This window comes from Sturnira hondurensis, unplaced genomic scaffold (assembly GCF_014824575.4).
Source record: "Sturnira hondurensis isolate 20B ecotype Veracruz unplaced genomic scaffold, ASM1482457v3 Scaffold0023226, whole genome shotgun sequence".
Lineage (NCBI taxonomy): Eukaryota > Metazoa > Chordata > Mammalia > Chiroptera > Phyllostomidae > Sturnira > Sturnira hondurensis.
Window position 1 is genome coordinate 2,952,435 of NW_028095857.1, and position 19,759 is coordinate 2,972,193.

Consider the following 19,759-nt stretch of genomic DNA (forward strand, 5'->3'; position numbering starts at 1 on the left):
AAGGAGAAGGGCTCCATTTGATTTATAGTAGTTACTTACCTTTGATGTCAGCGAGTGGGAATGAAGTGCATTTTGGGCTAATTAAAAAGGCCCAAGAAGATATTTGAAATGGGTTTGCTATCTGATCACGGGATGTGAGTCCGGCGTTTAGCAGCCTTCTAAAATATTGCTTGCACTATTTAAGCAGAACAATTAGCAGCGTGCTGAAATGTTTGCATGCTATGCTTAGAGGCTTTTAGCTGTAAACTTTAAGGTGATCTGTTCCCCTTTAAGTTAAAAAAGGATGATGCTGCTTCCTTGTGGCGAAGCCTGTCAGGAACCCGCTGATCAATAAAAGTAAACTGGCGCCTCCACGGCTTGATTGAGCGGGAGCAAAGAGTCTGAGAAGTAGTCTCCGCCATTAACAATCCCCCAGATAACGAGAAATGGAAGAATAACTCAGGTAAAATGATTAACATTGCAGTGGCATCTAAAGAGATGCACACAAGATAAGAAGGCTGCAGACCTCCTATCTTGGGGAGTGCTAATAGAATGTCTATATTCTACTGTCTTTTAAAGATAAGTAGGAGAATTCAATTCATATACTCTATCATTACCTTTGTAATAGCAATCACATTGTAAAGACACGTTCAACATTGGCAAAGACAAACATGCTCTTTGCTAAAGATATGGCAGCAAGTTCCCTGCTCCTAGTTTGCTCTATTCACATTCATGAGACCTCCTTTCCAGGCAGAGCATCCCAAGTGCTTCCAGCTATATCAGACCACTTTTATGGAAGGCAGGTATTGAGGTAGACAGGGGCATGCGCCTCTGCTTCCCTTCTGTTACATCTCCCTCTAAGAAATAGCTATTCCATCCCCCCCAGTCTGTCTACAGATATCCTAATACTATTCTCAGAATTCATTTTTTTAATAGGCACACTTGACCATTATATTCCAAGAATGTTATTGAGTAAGTGAGTGACTGAAAACACCTCCATGGTCAGAAATTTGTAAATTGAATAAAACTGTTCTGTGTGTAGATAATAAAAATTAAAGAAAGTTCTTGGTTTTAGCTTCTTTTTACTTTAGTCGTGAAGGGAGTCCTGCCTCCTCAGACTCTTCAGAGACACAAGAGGGACATCTAGTGACCATCCACAGTATTTTTTGATCCAAACTTCACTGAGAAACACTAAGCCTTGGGTACCAACTACAGTGCTGTGAGGCCTGAGCTCTCTGGGTCAAGGTAGCTCTTTGAGTCACTGAGGCCAGAAATGAAATGATAAGGAGATATTTTTTTATCTTGAAAATTTCAACCATGCCACAGAAATAATGTTGAATGACAATGGAAGTAGACCAAAATGAGGATAAGGATAGAGAAAATAGTTTTATTCGAGATTGCCCTGGCTGGTATAGCTCAGTGGATTGAGCACAGCCCTGTGAAGCAAAGGGTCTCCTGTTCAACTTCTGGTCAGGCACATGCCTGGGTTGCAGGCCAGGCCCCCAGTGGTGGGTGCGTGGGAGGCAACCACACATTGATGTTTCTCTCCCTCTCTTTCTACCTCCCTCCTCCTCTCTAAAAATAAATAAATAGAATCTTTTCTAAAAGGTTCAAATTGATGGTAGGAACTAAGATACCAGAATTTGAGGACTATAGCACTGACAAGATTAAGCGAGATTTTTGAGATGTATTCTTTAAAATGTTTGCTTCAAGGTCCTAAGAGGTTAGCCTTCAAATAATATCATTCTCTCACCCTGTCACAGCCCCTCTACATGGCCCTGATATCCCATTCTTCTGCCTTTGCTACAGAAAAGTGCATTATCTTCTAACTTGGTTTTTGTTGCAACTTATGGGCAGTCCATTCTATGCAACCAATCTGACCAACTGCTTGATGAAGTTTTCTTAGGAAAAACTTGATTTTAAAAAAATAACCAAAGTCAAATTTTTCCAGCCTGTATATTTGATTTCCTTACTTAGGTTACAATGCCTATAGTAAAGAGAATAAAAACAATGAAAATGGAGGAAATAGCACAAACCCCAAAAATGTCATTATTAAAGTCATCATTTCATTTAATCTTTACAATATCCCTGGGAGGCAAGGAGACTTTGCAGTTGTAGAAACAGAACTGCAGAGCAGTTTAATGATTTGCCAAGATGACCTCATTACATAAAACTCAACCACTTTCCTTGTGAAATCAACAAATACTGGCTTTGTGCCCAGCATTGTGTTAGGGATTGAACATCTTTTTTTAAAGATGGTCCTTGTTCTTGTAGTTTTAAATTCAGTTGATTAATAGCAGTGTATAATTTTGTATACTACAGTTTTTGGTAGAAGAACCAGGATGAGGTATATCATGTTGATAACTTCCTGAAATTATGTTCCCTTCTGCCCAAAGTGATTGCTCGATTTCTAATTAATTCCCACCACATGCATGCACACACCCAGACATCACAAGAAAAGGCATTAAAAGCAATAGCTAAGGATGAAGACCTTCTGGGTAGGGTCGGGTACAGTTTCCACCATCCTGGATACTGATTCTGAATCTTCTGAAATACCAGGAAGACTAGGGAAGAGGGCCAAGTACAGTCTTTGAGGTCCCTTGTACTTTTTCCTCTCTCTTCCTCCCTGACCCCTCCCCAATCCCCTGCCATTCTCACCCTGTGACAGAGGATAACAGTGACTACCAGGAAGCTGTAGCAGAAAAACAAAGAGTAGAGAAAGTGTTAGATAAGTGCTAAAATTGTTCTTCATGGCCCTGATGCTTCCCTTTTCCAAGAAACACAAAAGAGGTAAGAAAGAGTGGTGAAAAAGAGACAGAAAGCTATTAATCACCCCAAGACTTCCCATTTTGACAAGGCTAGCATCCCTGAACAAATTATGCCCAAACCCCCTCCAGGCTTATCCCCTTTCTTTAGGAATGGCACCTCCCACAGGGCCAAACCCTTGTTACTGCGAAATTCATAACTATTCCTAAGTAAACACATATCATGGGTACCCTTTAATTATCAAAGCCTAAATCAGCTGATACATTTTAATAAATGACACTCTTCCCTAATACCTTTTTTGCTACCCTGTAGTGACAACCTGTGATGTTTGATAGCATCTTTTGGACTCAAAGTGTTATCACCTCAACCTTTTTATGTGAGTTTTTCTTCAAGTGGAATCCAAACACTATTTTCCTAGGTGCAAGCTCATACAAACTATTATTGTCCCCCACCACAACTTCATAAAGCAGAAAGCTCTCCCTTCAAAAGCATTTTGATCAGATACATCCAGTCATCCCACTGCTGTCTTTCTGCCTCTCTCATCCCAAGGAGTATTGTAAGAGTGACATTCCATTTCCCACCCAGAGGCAATACTTTCTTAACAACTCAGAGGAAAAAAAAAACTAGCACCAAATAAGGGACCGTGAAAATGAATCAAAATATGAAGTGAATGCCTACAAATGGAGATCATTGAAATGTAAAGACTAGAAGTGTCCTCTTTTAAGCCAAGCCATTTCTTTGCACTGCTACCCCCAAACTCTAGTGCTGAAACCTAGTAAGTAGATCTTAGGGACTACTATACCATATGCAAATTCCTCAGTGTAGAGCTCCAGGTAGGGGTGTGGCTTTTGACTCCAAGCCCAGACTTCTCACAGAGTCACTTCTTCTATTTCTAGAGTGGTTTGAATGGATCAGAACAAAAGGCAGAAATATCACTAGAAGGGATGGGTTCAGGTGTTAAAAGACCCCTGACCAAAACATCAGCTCTACAGGATGGGCCTTGAGTATCAGCTTTCTAAATTGAAAAAAAAAAAGTATATGTGATTGTTTTGTCTTACAAGAGGTTGATTTTTATAGAAGAGGGGGATATGTCTAGAACCAGAAAGAACAGATCTTTCAAGACTCTGAGATATATGGTGATGTTAAGTATGTGCACTCCCTGATATAGTGCCCGTTTACATTAAGTTCAAACAGATAATAATGGCCAAAGAACTTGTGAGAAGAGCAACACAAAAGTCAACCTAATGAGCCAACTTCCTGGGCTTCCTTCTCTAGATATCTTGGACAAAAGATGATCTTGGTTGAGGATAATGGACTTGTTATATGTTCTTTTGTTCTAGATGAGCAGGCTGAGCTTAGGTTCCTTCTTGGTTCCTCCAAAGCTTCTCCCAGAACTCATGAGGCTTTCTGTAGGTAGCTCTGCTAAAAGTTCAAGATGTTCCACTGACTGATTTTTTCACTGAACTAGGAAACTTAGTAGTTGGTTAATGTCAACTGAGAAGGAAAGAAAGAAAACTAATAAATATCAAGAATGGCTGGTTTGACAGCTGCAGTTACATTACCTGGACTAACAAAGTAAGTACCAAAGGCAAGTCACATATATCACTAACAGTACAATACACAACATCTGTTTAGGTTGACAAGCCCTGGAGCAGTGGAGAGTAAACTGAAAGGGAAGATCACAGAAGGAGTTGGAGAGAACACCACAAAGGGGATAGATAGTGTAGAAGTGACAGAAATATCATTTTAGCAGCAGAGAGTTCATGCATCTTTTTTGATCCAGAAGAAAACAGTGGCTTGCTAGCTGGAGAAGCATATTAATTTTGGGCCCAAGAGTTTGCATATTGGTGCATTGGACTTGGGGAGGGAAAGTATATTAATTTGTGCCTGTTGCCTGTAGCTGAGACCAGAATGGCTGTAGAGAAGCAATTACCTTTCTTCCAAAAGCAGGGATTTGGGAAGAGTACCAAAAGGAGTGTCCTGTATCACAGCAGACACCAATTGGGCTGAGCTTGGCTTTTTTCTTTAAGCAAAGATCACAAAATGCAACAGCATCAGTACTACAAAATTCCACTGAGGGACAGTAGCCTAGGCAGCATTTATCAAATTAAGCCTCATGCCTAATGATGGGTTGGTGAGAGACCTAACAGTCTTAGAGTGGAGTGGGCCCAGCTTGAGGTTCTTGCAGCTCTTTGTGTTCTTAGCCCTGGGAAATGGTAGAACTTGAGAAACTCTCACTGTCTGGCTATGCAGTTTCATTTGGGGGAACAATCATTTCTGGAAGGCTGACAGAAAAGAGTGAACAGGATTATAGCTCAAAATGAGATCCATCAATGACTTCGTTGCAGCCCCAGCCAAACAATCAAAAGCAAATAGTCAGCATCCAAAATCAATGCTTCCTGAGATGATGAGCCAGCCCCTGGAGTTCACATGGGGGTGGGGTGAGAAGGAGGTTGGAGAGAGAAGGTAGAAAAATTCCCTCTTTCAAGCCACCATCAAAGCAAGCAGCTGCATTTTCTTAAAATAGCAGTTTTGGTTTCTAGCAAAATCAGATCTACAGTCCCCTAGCAGAGAAAAACAAAGGAGCGAAGTCCAGACACTTTTGAAAGCAAGATGTTTTGGCAACAATCACAAGAGGACAGGTAAACAATTATCCTCTTAGGACCCATCTGCTGAGCTCCAGAATATCTTCCTCACACTCCACCCACATCCAGTTCTCAGACTGCATGCCCAGGGTCAAGAGTATGGTCATTCTTAAAGTTGCATTAAAATAAAAGACGATGGACTCATCCCAAAGATAAGAAGTGAGAAATATCAGATCTCTTGTCTTACATCCATGGAGGATGTGGTGGGAGAGACAAGAAAGTCCTTCTGATTCTTGGTGCCATTGCAGGAGAGCAAGAGAAGGTTTAATTAAATTAATAGAAAAAATATATTTAAAATTAAAATCAGTGTGAAAGTTCTAATAAGCCTAGAATTTGCTGCTGTGTGAGACCATTCAGAGAAGTATAGTAACTGCATTACTAAAGACCTAAGTAATTTTATAGCTATTAATGATTTTGTTGGTCATGCAATGCAAGTGAACACCAGCCAGGTAATCAAATTGCATGCTCCATAACAGACATCAGGGTTATCTAGGGGAAATGATAGATATAGAGTCTCTCTTCTATGTCAATGTATATAAAGATATCTTCTACGGACCTCTCTTTTTATTGTAAGAGAATAGAAAATTATGTTGTTATATATATATATATATTTTTTTTTTTTTAACAAACCACCATAATTGATCTCAGAGTAAGGGAAACCATCAGATTAAAACACTGGCAGAGATAATCATGTACAAGTGTCAGAAAAGAATTTACAACTCTTCATTTCATATCTTTTCATGTTCATTAAGGAGATTCATTCATGGTCCTCCTTTCCTTTATAACTTAGGGCTCTGAATAGTACTGAGTCGACCATTAACCAGTTCCAATACAGCATTAGGTTTTTCTAGCCAAGGAGAGTAAAATAAAGATACTTAATTTCACTGTCTTCTCCCTAAGAAACAAATAGCTGTTGCACTTTCAGAATACCAAGGTGCCAGAAGAGCTTTAGAACATGGAGATCAATGAAACCTGATCCTCTAATTGAGAGAAAGAGAACTACGCACAGTTTAACCACAGATTTAACCAAAGACTTTCTACTGTAGGCAGTCACTGGTCACCAGTAAGCCTTTGAAGATCCTCACAAGTTTCTTTTTCATTCTAGTTTGATCTTCAATGAACATTATAATTATTACAAAGCAGTTTTATAAATGTAAATTACTCCATACATGCAAAATAATTATTTCCAGCATAGGCAACTAATGTCTTATATCCGGAAATCCCCCCATAGATTGTCTAAAACAGATGGTAGATATAACATGATAATCCAACCTCTGAAGTAGATTGACTTGTAAGGATGATGGCTACGATGATGACTGACTATTTCTTCCGTGTTCCTTCAGTATCTCACTCCAATAACTAATATTTGCACATGAAAAGACTTCTATGGTTTGACACATATTTATATAAGTATCTTGCCAATTGTAATTAATCATGAACCTTATTTCAGTTTATTTTTGTCACTGTTTATGCCATCACTATCAAGAAATATTATTTATTGGATCCAAGTTCCTATACTTGATGCTAAAGGCTAAGAATACACAGTAGTGTAAAATGTGGATCCTACCCTCTGAGGCCTTAGAACATAGCTGTGCATATCATAAAAGGAGAAATACAAATACAAGGAAATATTTATCATATGTCAGAGCAGCAGTGCTCAGCATTGATATAATTTAAGTCCAAAAAAATAACTGATGACCTTAGAAACTATGGAAAAGTCTTTCAGGTGAAGGAAACAGTGTTTGTAAAGGCGCATAAGCTACAGTAAGTTCATTGTGTTAAGGAAACAATGAAGAGGAGAGTTTACCTAAAGTATTTATTATACAAACACCATTCAATTGATGAGGTGTTGTTATTAATGGCACAAGCTCTGGGTTAAAACAGATCTGGGTCTTGGTTCTACCAAGTCTTGGTTCTACCATTTCCCTAGTTAAGTGACCTTGGACACATTAATATATCTATTTAATAAAGTTGGGGGGTTATAAGAGATGATACCTGTAGATTATATCTGTAAATCACTTTATTTTTTACATGCCCAGCACACAGTAAAGATCTTAATATTTTGTAGCTATTATATGAACTGACCATCACAGTAAGTCAGATATAATTCATGGTGCAAAGCTACTACTAAAGAAGAAAAAGCCTCTGCACTCAAGGATCACACAGCAGCTTTGTATAGCGGAGTAATGGGAGTTGAGGTTGGAAAGGTAGGTAGATGCTGTTGTGTAGAGACTTGACTACTAGAATGAATAATCAGAACTTTACAGTGGAAGACAGTGGAGTCATCAAAGGCTTTTCAATAGTGTAATAACCAAATATTATTTTTATGATTTGTGGGAGGTTTTGGAAACAATAAATTAGGTTGGTTTCCTTTACCTTCCTCTAGTTTGCCTAAATTTTTGGTTAATTCAGTAATTCTTACACAATTCAAATTCCAGTACAACACATACCAAGGCAGTATAACTAGAGTGAGCTCAGAAGATAGGACTGATGAGAATGAGTAGCAGCACTGACACCTGAGGTGTTTTAAGTTGTAGGAGGCTGGTACCAGCAGTGGCACCTGGGTGTCCAAGGCATTGTGTCCAAGAAATTTATAACGTTTCAAAATATTTCAGGGAATAAGAGGACAGAATATGTCAGCAGAAGATTCCAGGTAACAATCACAGATGAAGTTTTGTGTTACTTCCATGAGATCTGGCTGTTTATAACAAAGGGTATAATAAGTAGGATCTATGACTTGAAGCCTACCTAGGCTCCAAATGTATTAGATATGTACCCAGTACATTTATAACACATTTCATGCTAAGGTATGGTAACTTTACTCTTTGCACAATACATTTAAGTTTTTTAATGTATCTGTACCTCCATAATTGTTGTACCCTAGACTAAATCTTCAATCACCCTGCCTTAGTTATGGCTTAGATGATAGACTTTTGTTCTGGGTCTGGACCTAGAGGTGGGCCTCCTCAGTAAATCTAGTTGAGAGTAGCTGGAGAAAGCAAAGGCAATAGTAAAAATGAAGAGGCTGGCAAGAAAAGCAGTTTAGAATGTGTTGTCCTGGAATTTTGTTTGCAGCAAATGTTCCTTGAAATAAAATGTTCCATTGATTTAGATCAGGGAGTCTTTTTTTTTTGTTATAAAGGGATTTTGTGGTAATAGGAGCTTGGAGGAAAGAAATAATAATCGAATTGTTTAGGATAATTTTCTTAAATTATTATTCATTCACTTAGTAAGTATTTATTGACCTCCTACTGTGTATTAGGCACTGGGGAAAGGAGAATGGACAAGACAAACACAAACATGATTACTGTCAGCATGAAACTTTCAGAACCATGCAGGAGAGACCAAAAAACAAACAAACAAACAACCTTATACCTATGACAATTCAAGTTATAGTAAGTGATATGAAAGAAACAAGCATGCACTGAAAAGATGATGATGATGATGATGCTCATGATAATGATGATGATGATAGCCAAGCACTGCTTTATCATCAGTTACATGATAGAACATCATCATCTGTAATTGATAAAACATTAATTACACTGTAAGAAATTGCACTGTAATTAGTCCTCACAAAAACCCTCCATAGTGCATACTATTTTTTTCTATTTTACTAGGAAACTAAGACAGAAAAAGGCCAAGTAATTTTCTTTGGGTAGCATAGCTAGTGGTGGGAAGAGCCAGGGAATAGATTTACCAGGCTCTATATCATGTTTTGTTAACTACTACACTAAAGAGGAGGTTGGAGAAATCAGCCTTACAGCAGTTGGTCAGGAAAGGCCTCTCTGAAGAAGTAACATTTAATATTATACCTAAAAACAATTTAAGGCAGTGAATAAGAATTCACTAAATGTCAAGAGATGGCCTGTTGTGCAAACTTGATTGTCTTAAAGGTAATTATTAGTGATTAGACCAAGAAAGTTTCATTAAAAGTAATAACAACTTTGTCCAAAGGTTTCACAGTGTAAGAAAAAGGCCAAGAGGTTAGTATAAGACCTAGTGGTAGAAATTAAAGTGAGCCCTGGCTTGAGTGCTGGCCTGAGAACCAAAGGGTTGTTGTTTCTTTTTTTAAATATTATTTTACAGTTGTCTGCATTTACCACCCCTTGCTTCCACCACTCCCTTGGTTTTTTCCATGTGTCCTTTATAGTTGTTCTTGAAAACTCTTCACCCCATTAACCCCTCCCACCTCTCCTCTGGTTACTTACTGTCAGATTGTTCTTCATTTCAATGTCTCTAATTATATTTTGCTTGCTTTTTTATTTTGTTGATTAGATTCCTGTTAATGGTGAGATCATATGGTATTTATCCCTCACTGACAGGCTTATTTCACTTAGCATCCATGCTGTTGCAAAGAGTTGGAGCTCCTTCTTTCTCTCTGTTTCATAGTATTTCATTGTGTAAATGTAACAAAGTGTTTCGATACACTCATTTACTGGTGGGCACCTAGGTTGCATCCAGCACTTGGATACTGTAAATTGTGCTCCTATGAACATTGGGTTGAATAGGCTCTTTTGGATTTGTGTTTCACACTTCTTAGGGTATAATCTTAGCAGTGGTATTGCTAGGTCAAAAGGCAGTTCCATTTTTAGTTTTCTGAGAAAATTCTATACTGTTTTTCACAGTGGCTGCACCAGTCCTCAACCCCACTAACAGTGCACTAGGGCTCCCCTTTCTTCACACCCTCTCCAACATTTGTTGTTTGTTGATTTATTTACGATGGCCATTCTGACCAGTGTGAAGTGGTATCTTGTGTTTTTAATTTGCATCTCTTTGACGTCTACCCATACTGAGCATCCTCTCACATGCCTCTGTACCTTTTGTATGTCCTCCATGAAGTAGTGTCTGTTCAGGTCCTTTGCTCATTTTCTAATTGGGTTGCTTGTCTTCTTAGAGTGGAGTTGTGTGAGTTCTTTATATATTTTGGAGATCAAACCCTTACCTGAGGTATCATTGCCAAATATGTTTTCCCATATGGTTGGTTCTCTTTTTATTTTAATGCTGTTTTCTTTTGCTGTGAAGAACCTTTTTAGTTGGATGAGGTACCCTTTGTTTATACTTTCTTTTATGTCCCTTGCTTTAGGAGACATATCAGTGAAGATATTGCTGCATAGAATGTCTGAGATTTTCCTGCCTATGTTCTTCTCTAGGACTTTTATGGTGTCATGACTTATATTTAAATCTTTTATCCACCTTGAATTTATTTTTGTGTATGGTGTAAGTTGGTGATCGAGTTTCATTTTTTTTGCATGTAGCTGTCCAAATCTCCCAAATCCATTGTTTGAAGAAGCTATTTTTACTCCATTTTATGCTTCTTCCCCCTTTGTCAAATATTAATTGACCATAGAGACATGGGTTTATTTCTGGGTTATCTGTTCTGTTCCATTGGTCTATGCATCAATTTTTATGCCAGCACCAGGCTGTTTTTATTATAGTTGCCTTAGGGTCTCTGGTTCTATTCACAGTCAGGGCATGTGCCTGGGTTGCAGGCCAGGTCCCCAGTAGGGGGCATGTGAGAGGCAACCACACACTGATGTTTTGCTGCCTTTCTCCCTCCCTTCCCCTCTATAAAAATAAATAAATAATGTATTTTTTAAAAAGAAAGGTTCCAATTGTTAGAATTAGAACCCTAACAATATATCCATAGAAACATGTATTGCTATGACCATGTATTGCTATTATTTGCATACTCTTGGGGGTGAAAGTTCCTGGAATTCTATGAATTCACGCAATTTCCACTTCTGTCAGACCTCATGACTGCACCAGAAGTATGGTGTGTTCAAGGCAAATGACATCTCTCATTAGGCCTTGCCTTGGCATAATGAAAATTAAATATGTCTAAGATCAGCCAAATGACAAACACTGAAAGCCAACTTCTTCCATGTGAACATAAAGTAAGCCTGATTTTGAGAGTGAATCCAGCAAATGATAGCATTCTTGGTGCTACCTACATAATTGCCTTAGACCTGCCTGATATTTGGACCTACTCTAGAGTTCAGAAGGCCATTCTTTTCTATAAGACTTCCCCATCTTGCATTAAGTTTTATTTATCTATAAAAAGTTAACCTTTATTCCCTGCTTGACCACAAAGAATGTAACAGATTGAACACCTAAGTTCATCTTTATCTTCTTCCAAGACTCTCAACTAAAGTCTGCTGTGAGGACGGATTATGTTGGTACCAAAATAGCAGTGTAGGTGGAAGCAAGGAGATAAAATATGGCAAGGCTTTTTGCATAGGTTAATGATATAAAGATAGAGGAGCCAGCCAGCTTTATTCTACTTCCAAGGTCTTATAAGCACTGACTGTGGGCTCCTAGAATAATCAACAGTACAAACCCTCAATCTCTCTTGGAAACTAACTATATGTCTTCAGGTAAGAAGTTAACAAAAAGAGTTGGAGTATCATTGGGCCACATTAATCATGCCATAGCACTGTTTTATTAATCATAATGGATAGTTGTGGCTGGTAAAGAATATAAAAGGCCTGTTTAAAGATTTAGTACTGTCAATCCAGTAAATTTCATTCAATAGTCCAAGAACCAAACCTCATTCTATAATCAAGTACCCTCTAAAGAACCAGGAAGCTTTCAGAGATAAGGATTTTCCTCAGACAAAAGAGTAAATTCAATATTCTGTCTGTGGATGACCAACTGTTAAAATCCTCCCACTCTAGGTGAGGGCAGCACAACTCTAGCTCCAGAAGCTGAGTCTAACTTTTTCATCTAAGCCTTGGAGAAGCTCAGCAGTTACAAATGACTAAGATCAAAAGGAAAATGGAAAGCCACAGAAGTGATCAATGGATCACTAAAATATGACAGATGTGGGGCTATAACTGTGGTTCCTTCAAGCTTTCCCCCACTCTCATCCAAACTCAACTCTACCAAGGTTCTTGGATTCCCTGACAGGAGTACACTGGCTGGCCATTTCACAATGGTACCTGTGCTAAATAGGCCTGACAATGATTTTATGTCACTTAGAAAGGCCAGAGGTGGTTTCTGGACCTTCTTTTGTACTCCTGCTTTAATAAATAGTGTCCATGGAAGAGATTAGAAAGCTGGGAAAGAGGAGACATAAGGAAAAGAGGCAGAAACAGTTTCCCTGCTCTCTGGGCGCCATTTTTACATCCCTAGTTCTCAGACTATAAAAAATAGTGTAGGGTCTCTCAGAATGGCTTTGACTTATTCAAAGTGGTAGGGCAAAGTTGAAGCTATGGAAGAGCTGAAATGCCATCTTCTTTTCCTTTCACCACCCAAAATCCTCCTCTTGCAAAATATGTGCTATTCAGGCTTGACTAGAAAGTAGAGATGGCTCATGCCAAAGATGGATGTTACTTTCTTGGAAATTGACCTATTCCCTCATTAAGCATCACACTTGTGACAAAGGGGTTTTTTAAAGGTATATAGAAAGGCCACAGCAAAATTGACATGAAGGAAGTATTCAGGACCAAATCTGATTCCTTGAGTATCACAGAAGAAGAATAATGATCTGTATTCTTATGTTCCTAGTTTTTATAAAACACTTTCACATACACTGTTGCATCTGAGACTCCCTACAACACAGTGATATAAATAAGGAATATAATTTTATAGATGAGAAAAACAAACCTAATGTAATTAAGGGATTTTCCCAAGATCATTTCATTAGGAACTAAACAGGAGCCAAGACTCAAACCCAGGTCTGTCTGACTCCAAATTGAGTTCTCTTTCCACTATACCTATGGTTAACAATCTTCTTCATGAATATAAGTATTTCTTTGCAGATCAAAATTTTCGGGGTCCTACAAAAGAGCGTTATGCCTTAAGTAGTCACTGATTTAATAAAATGAATTATGACAATAAGCCATTCCTAATACAGTAATGTTTTAAAATCAATTTATGATTTATTCAAACAAAACAAATACATGCTTTAAAATACTAGTTGGTCATATTATTTTTTAATCTATAGATAATGCTTGAAGTATATTTAGATTGATAGATCCTTCACAGTGATTAGGAACCACTTCACTGTACCACCAAGGCAAGAAAACTTGATTCTTACTCTGATCATTAAACAATATAACGTGCTGATTAAACGCTTAGGCTCTGAAATCAGATCCTCTGGGGTTACAACGGTATCTACACTATGCACTAATACTTGATCCTAATGCTTACTAGCAGTGCTGTCTTGGGAAAATTACTTTATATTCTGTGTCTATTTTCTTTCCTTTAAAATGGGGTAATATTACCTACTTTAAAAACTTGTTGTGGAAAGAAAATGAGATAGTGCACATAAAACACTTAGCACAGTGCCTGAGACATGGAAAGTACTCAGAAATGTTGGATATTCCTTGTTACTAACCAACTGTATTATCCTCATTATGTCACTGAAATTCACTTCATTTCATCTGTAAAAAGGAAATAACAATAACTTGTTTGCCCTAAATCAGGAGGCTCGCCATAATACCATGAGATCCCTTCCAATGCTAAGAAATGTGGTTCTGACACCACCCTCAGCTTTTCTCTGAAACAGTACTGCTGCTAACTTAAAGAAGCCATAGCAAATAAATCTACAAGCAAAAACCAGAGAAACCTGTGAAAACTCCAAAAATTCAGTTCAGCAATGAAAGCAACATACCTAATCTGGTATGACCCCATTTTAACTTAATTACATATGCAAAGACTCTATTTTCAAATAAAGTCATTTTCACAGGCTCCAAGTAAGCATGAATTTGCGAGGAAGGACTGTATTTAATCGACTGCTTCTGGGAATGTCACTTAATCTGCTAACACCTCAGTTTCCTCATCAGTAAATTAGTGATCAGCAAATTGGCGAGAAGAGTGGAATCAAAGTATTTTGATAAATATGATAATTCTAAATTTTTCAGAGTCCATAATTTTTATAGTCTCCAAGTACAGTGTACTTATGTGAGCCTAAGACAGCAGAACTCACAAAAGAAATCCAGTAAATGAATGGATCAAAAAACTATGGTACATTTACACAATGGAATTCCATGCAGCAGAATAAAAGAAGGAGCTTCTACCCTTTTCAAGAGCATAGATGGAACTGGAAAGCATTATGCTGAGTGAAATAAGCCAGGTGATGAAAGGCAAATGCCATACGATCTCACTTTTAACAGGAACATAAACAACAAAACAAACAAGCAGGCAAAATATAACCAAATACACTAAAAATAGGGAACAGGGTAACAGTGAACAGAGGGTAGAAGGGAGGGAATTTCAGGGGAAAGGGGGAAGTGTTTACAGGAACAAGTATAAAGGACACATGGATGAAAACTAAGGGGGGTGGAAATGAGAGGGAGGTGGGGAGCACTAGGGGGGGTGGGCTAGGATGGGAGTATAAGACAGAAAACTGTACTTGAACAACAATTAAAATTAAAAAAAAAGAAATTCTGAAGTGTGAAGGGCTGTGGTCTGTTATGCAATAAAATCAGCTCAAAGCATTAACTGACAACAAAGTGCAAACCAGCACTGTGCCAATACTATGGCAAACAATTACAAAAGTGGGGACCAGGTCTTTTATGCATTTTAAACAAGTACCACCTTGCATTGTGGGTGTTAATAAATGTTTACCAACATTATTATCATAATTGGATCATATGGTACCAGCAGAGATAAATAGCTCATTACAGTTTGTTTTTTTTTTTACTGTTATTCAAGTACAGTTTCCTGATTTTCCCCAACCCCTCCCCACCACCCACCTCCTTCTCTTATTTCTACCCCCCATTTGTTGTTTATATATCCTTTATAATTGTTCCAGTAAACCCTTCATCCTTTTCCGCATTATCCCCTCCCCTCTCCCTTCTGACCACTGTCAGCCAATTCTCAATTTCAATCTTTCTGGCTATACTTGGCTTGCTTGTTCATTTTGTTGATTAGATTCCTGTTAATGGTGAGATCATATAGTATTTGTCTTTCATCACCTGGCTTATTTCACTCAGCATAATGCTCTTTAGTTCCATCCATGCTGTTGCAAAAGATAGGAGCTACTTCATTCTTTCCATTGGATAAAATTCCATTGTGTAAATGTACCACAGTTTTTGGATCCGTTAACTTACTGATGGACACCTAGGCTGCTTCCAGCACTTGGCTACTGTAAATTGAGCTCCTATGAACATTGGGGTGAATAGGCTCTTTTGGATTGGTGTTTCACAGTTCTTAGAATATAATCTTAGCAGTGGTATTGCTAGGTCAAAAGACAGTTCCATTTTTAGTTTTCTGAGGAAATTCTATACTGTTTTCCACAGTGGCTGCACCAGTCTGCAATCCCACCAACAGCGCACTAGGGCTCCCTTTTCTTCACATCCTCTCCAACATTTGTTGTTTGTTGATTTTTTTATGATGGCCATTCTGACCAGTGTGAAGTGGTATCTTGTTGTGGTTTTAAGTATTTATCTCTCTGATGGCTACCCATACTGAGCATCCTGTCATATGCCTCTGGGCCCTCTGCATGTTCTCCTTGGAGAAGTGTTTGTTCAAGTCCTTTGTCCATTTTCTAATTGGGTTGCTTGTCTTCTTAGAGTGGAGTTGTGTGGATTTTTTATATATTTTGGAGATCAAACTCTTGCCTGAGGTATCATTGGCAAATATGTTTTCCCATATGGTTGGTTCTCTTTTCATTTTAATACTGTTTTACTTTGCTCTGCAGAAGCTTTTTATTCTGATGAGATCCCACTTGTTTACTCTTTCTTTTTATGTCCCTTGCTTTAGGGGGCATATCAGTGAAGATATTGCTGCATGGAATGTCTGAGATTTTCCTGCCTATGTTCTTCTCTAGGACTTTTATGATGTCATGATTTATATTTAAATCTTTTATCCACCTTGAAATTATTTTGTGTATGATGTAAGTGGGTGGTCAAGTTTCATCTTTTTGCCTGTAGCTCTGCAGATCTCCCAACACCATTTATTGAAGAAGCTATTTTGGCTCCATTTTGTGCTTCAGCCCCCTCTGTCAAAAATTCATTGACCATAAAGACTTGGGTTTATTTCTGGTCTCTATTCTGTTCCATTAGTCCATGTATCTGTTTTTATTCCAGTACCAGGCTGTTTTTATTACAGTGGTCTTGTAATACAATTTGATATCAAGAATTGTGATTCCTCCTACTTTGTTCTTCTTTCTCAAAATTGCTGCAGCTATTTGGGGTTGTTTGTGGTTCCACATATATTTTCGAAATGTTTGTTGTATATCTGTGAAATATGTCATTGGTATTTTAATAGGATGTGTGTTCTATCTACAAATTGCTTTGGGCGGTATGGACATTTTGATGGTGTTAATTATTCCAATCCATGAACACAGTATATGCTCTCATTTATTTGTGTCTTCCTTAATTTCTTCCCTCGGTGTTGTGTTGTTTTCTGGTCCAAGACTTTTACCTCCTTGATAAGGTCTATTCCTGAGTACTTTATTATTTTTTTAGCTATAGCAAATGGGATATTTTCTAATTTCTGTTTCTGATATTTCATTGTTGGTGTACAAAAATGCCTTTGATTTCTGAATATTGACTCTATATCCTGCTGTTTTGCCAAATTCATTTATTAGGTCAAGCAGTTGTTTGGTGGAGTCTATAGGGTTTTCTATGTACATTATCATGTCATCTACAAACAATGACAGTTTTGTTTCTTCTTTTCCAATTTGGATGCCTTTTATTTCCTATTCTTGTCTGATCACTGTGGCTAAAACTTTCAAGACTATATTGAATAGAAGTGGTGAAAGTGGACAACCTTGTCTTGTCCCTGATCTTAGTGAAAAAGCCTTTAGTTTTTGCCCATTGAGTATGATGTTGGCTGCAGATCTCTCATATATGGCCTTTATTATGTTGAGGAATGCTCCTTCTATTCCCACTTTGCCGAGTGTTTTTATCATAAATGGGTGTTGTACCTAATCAAATGCTTTTTCTGAATGTATTGATATGATCATGTGATTTTTCTCTTTCATTTTGTTTATGTGATGTATTACATTTATTGATTTGTGGATATCGTATCATCCTTGCATCCCCGGGATAAATCCCACCTGGTCATGGTGTATGGTCTTTCTAATGTATTGCTGGATGCATTTTGCCAACAATTTCTTGAGGATTTTATTGTCTATATTCATCAATAATATTGGCCTGAAGTATTCTTTCTTCTTGTGTCTTTATCTGGTTTGGGGATTAGGACGATTCTGGCCTCATAAAAAGAGTTTGACAGTCTTCCATCTTCTTGGATTTTTTGGAATAGTTTGTGAAGGATAGGGGTTAGCTCTTCCTTAAATGCTTGGTAGAACTCTCCTGTGAAACCATCTGTTCAACAGCTTTTGTATGTTGGAAGTTTTTTATCACTGCTTCAATTTCATTTGCTGTTATTGGTCTGTTCAGGCTTTCTGTCTCTTCTTCATTGAATTTTGGAAGATTATATGTTTCTAGAAGTTTGTCCATTTCACATAGGTTTTCAAATTCCTTGGCATATAATTTTTATACTAATATCTTACAATCTTTTGTGTTTCTGTGATATCAGTTGTAATCTCCCTTCTTTCATTTCTATTTGTTTACTTAGGTCCTCTCTTTTTCTTGATGAGCCTGCTTAAAAACTTGTCAATTTGGTTTATCTTTTCAAAGAACGAGCTCCTGGATTTACTGATCCTTGAAATTTTGCTTTTAGTCTATATGTCATTTAATTCTGCTCTGATCTTGGTTATTTCCTTCCTTCTTCTTGCTCTGAGCTGTCTTTGTTGTTGGTCCTCCAGTCCTTGTAGGCTTTGGGATTAAGTTGTTTATTTGAAATGTTTCTATTTTTTTTTTTTTTAGAAAGACCTGTATAGCTATGAATGTCCATCACAGGACTGCCTTTGCTGTGTCCCATAACTTCCGGGTTGTTGTGAGTTAATTTTCACTTGTTTCCAATAACTTTTTATATCCTCCTTGATCTCCTTCCTGACCCATTTGTAGTTTAATACCATACTATTACATCTCCATAAGTTTGAGTGTTTTTCAGTTTTGTCCCTGAGGTTATTTCCCAGTTTCAGTCCCTTGTGGTGAGAGAAAATGATTGTTATTATTTCATATTTCTTGAATTTATAGAGTCTTCTATTGTGACCAATCATGCTGTCTATCTTTGAAAATTTTCCATGTTCACTTGAAGAGAATGTGCATTTTGCTTTTTTTGTTTTTTTCAAGTGTGTATATTTATTTTTTTAATTTAATTATTTTTCAAGTACAGTTTTCTGTCTATTACTCCCATCTCATCCCACCTCCCTGTGCTCCGCCCCTCCCTCCCATTGCCACCCTTCTCAGTTGTTGTCCATGTATCCTTTATATATGTTCCTCTAAATCCCTTCCCTATTTCCCCTCAAAATCCCTCCCCTCTTCCCTCTGGTCACTGTCAGCCTGTTCTCTATTTCAGTGCCCTTGGTTACATTTGGCTTCTTTGTTTGTTTTGTTGTTTAGCTTCCTGTTAAATGTGAGATCATATGGTATATGTCCTTCAACACCTGGCTTATTTCACTCAGCATAATGCTTTCCAGGTCCATCCATGTTGTTGCAAAAGGTAGGAGCTCCTTCTTACTTTCTGCTGCATAGAATTCCATTGTGTATATGTACCATAGTTTTTTTAAAAAAAATTTATTTAATTCTTGTTCAAGTACAGTTTTGTGTCTTGTTTTCCCAGCCCTGCCCCGCCCTCAGTCTTCCCACCTCCTTCCCATCTCCACCCCCCACCTTAGTTATTGTCCATGTGTCCTTTATACTTGTTCATGTGAATCCTTCCTTTTTTCCCCTGTGATTCTCCCCCCTCTCCCTTCTGGACCCTGTCAGCACATTCTGCATTTCAGTGTCTTTGGTTATATTTTGCTTGCTTGTTTGTTTTGTTGTTTAGATTCCTGTTAATGGTGATATCATATGGTATTTGTCTTTCACTGCCGGGCTTATTTGACTCAGCATAATGCTTTCCAGTTCCCTCCATGATGTTGCAAAGTGTAGGAGCACCTTCTTTATTTATGCACCATAAAATTCCATTGTGTAAATGTACCATAGTTTTTTGATCCAGTCATTGACCGATGGGCACCTAGGTTGCTTCCAACTCTTCACTATCGTAAATTGTGCTGCTCTGAACATCGGGGTGCATAGGTTCTTTTGGATTGGTGTTCCAGGGTTCTTAGGATATACTCCTAAAAGTAGAATTGCTGAGTCAAAAGGCACATTCATTTCTAGCTTTCCTAGAAAGTTCCATACTGTTTTCCATAGTGGTTGTACCAGTCTGCAATCCCACCAACAGTGAACTAGGGTCCCTTTTTCCCCACAACCTCTCCAGAACCTGTTGTTTGTTTCTTTGTTTCTGGTAGCCATTCTGACTGGTGTTAAGTGGTATCTCATTGTGGTTTTGATCTGCATCTTTCT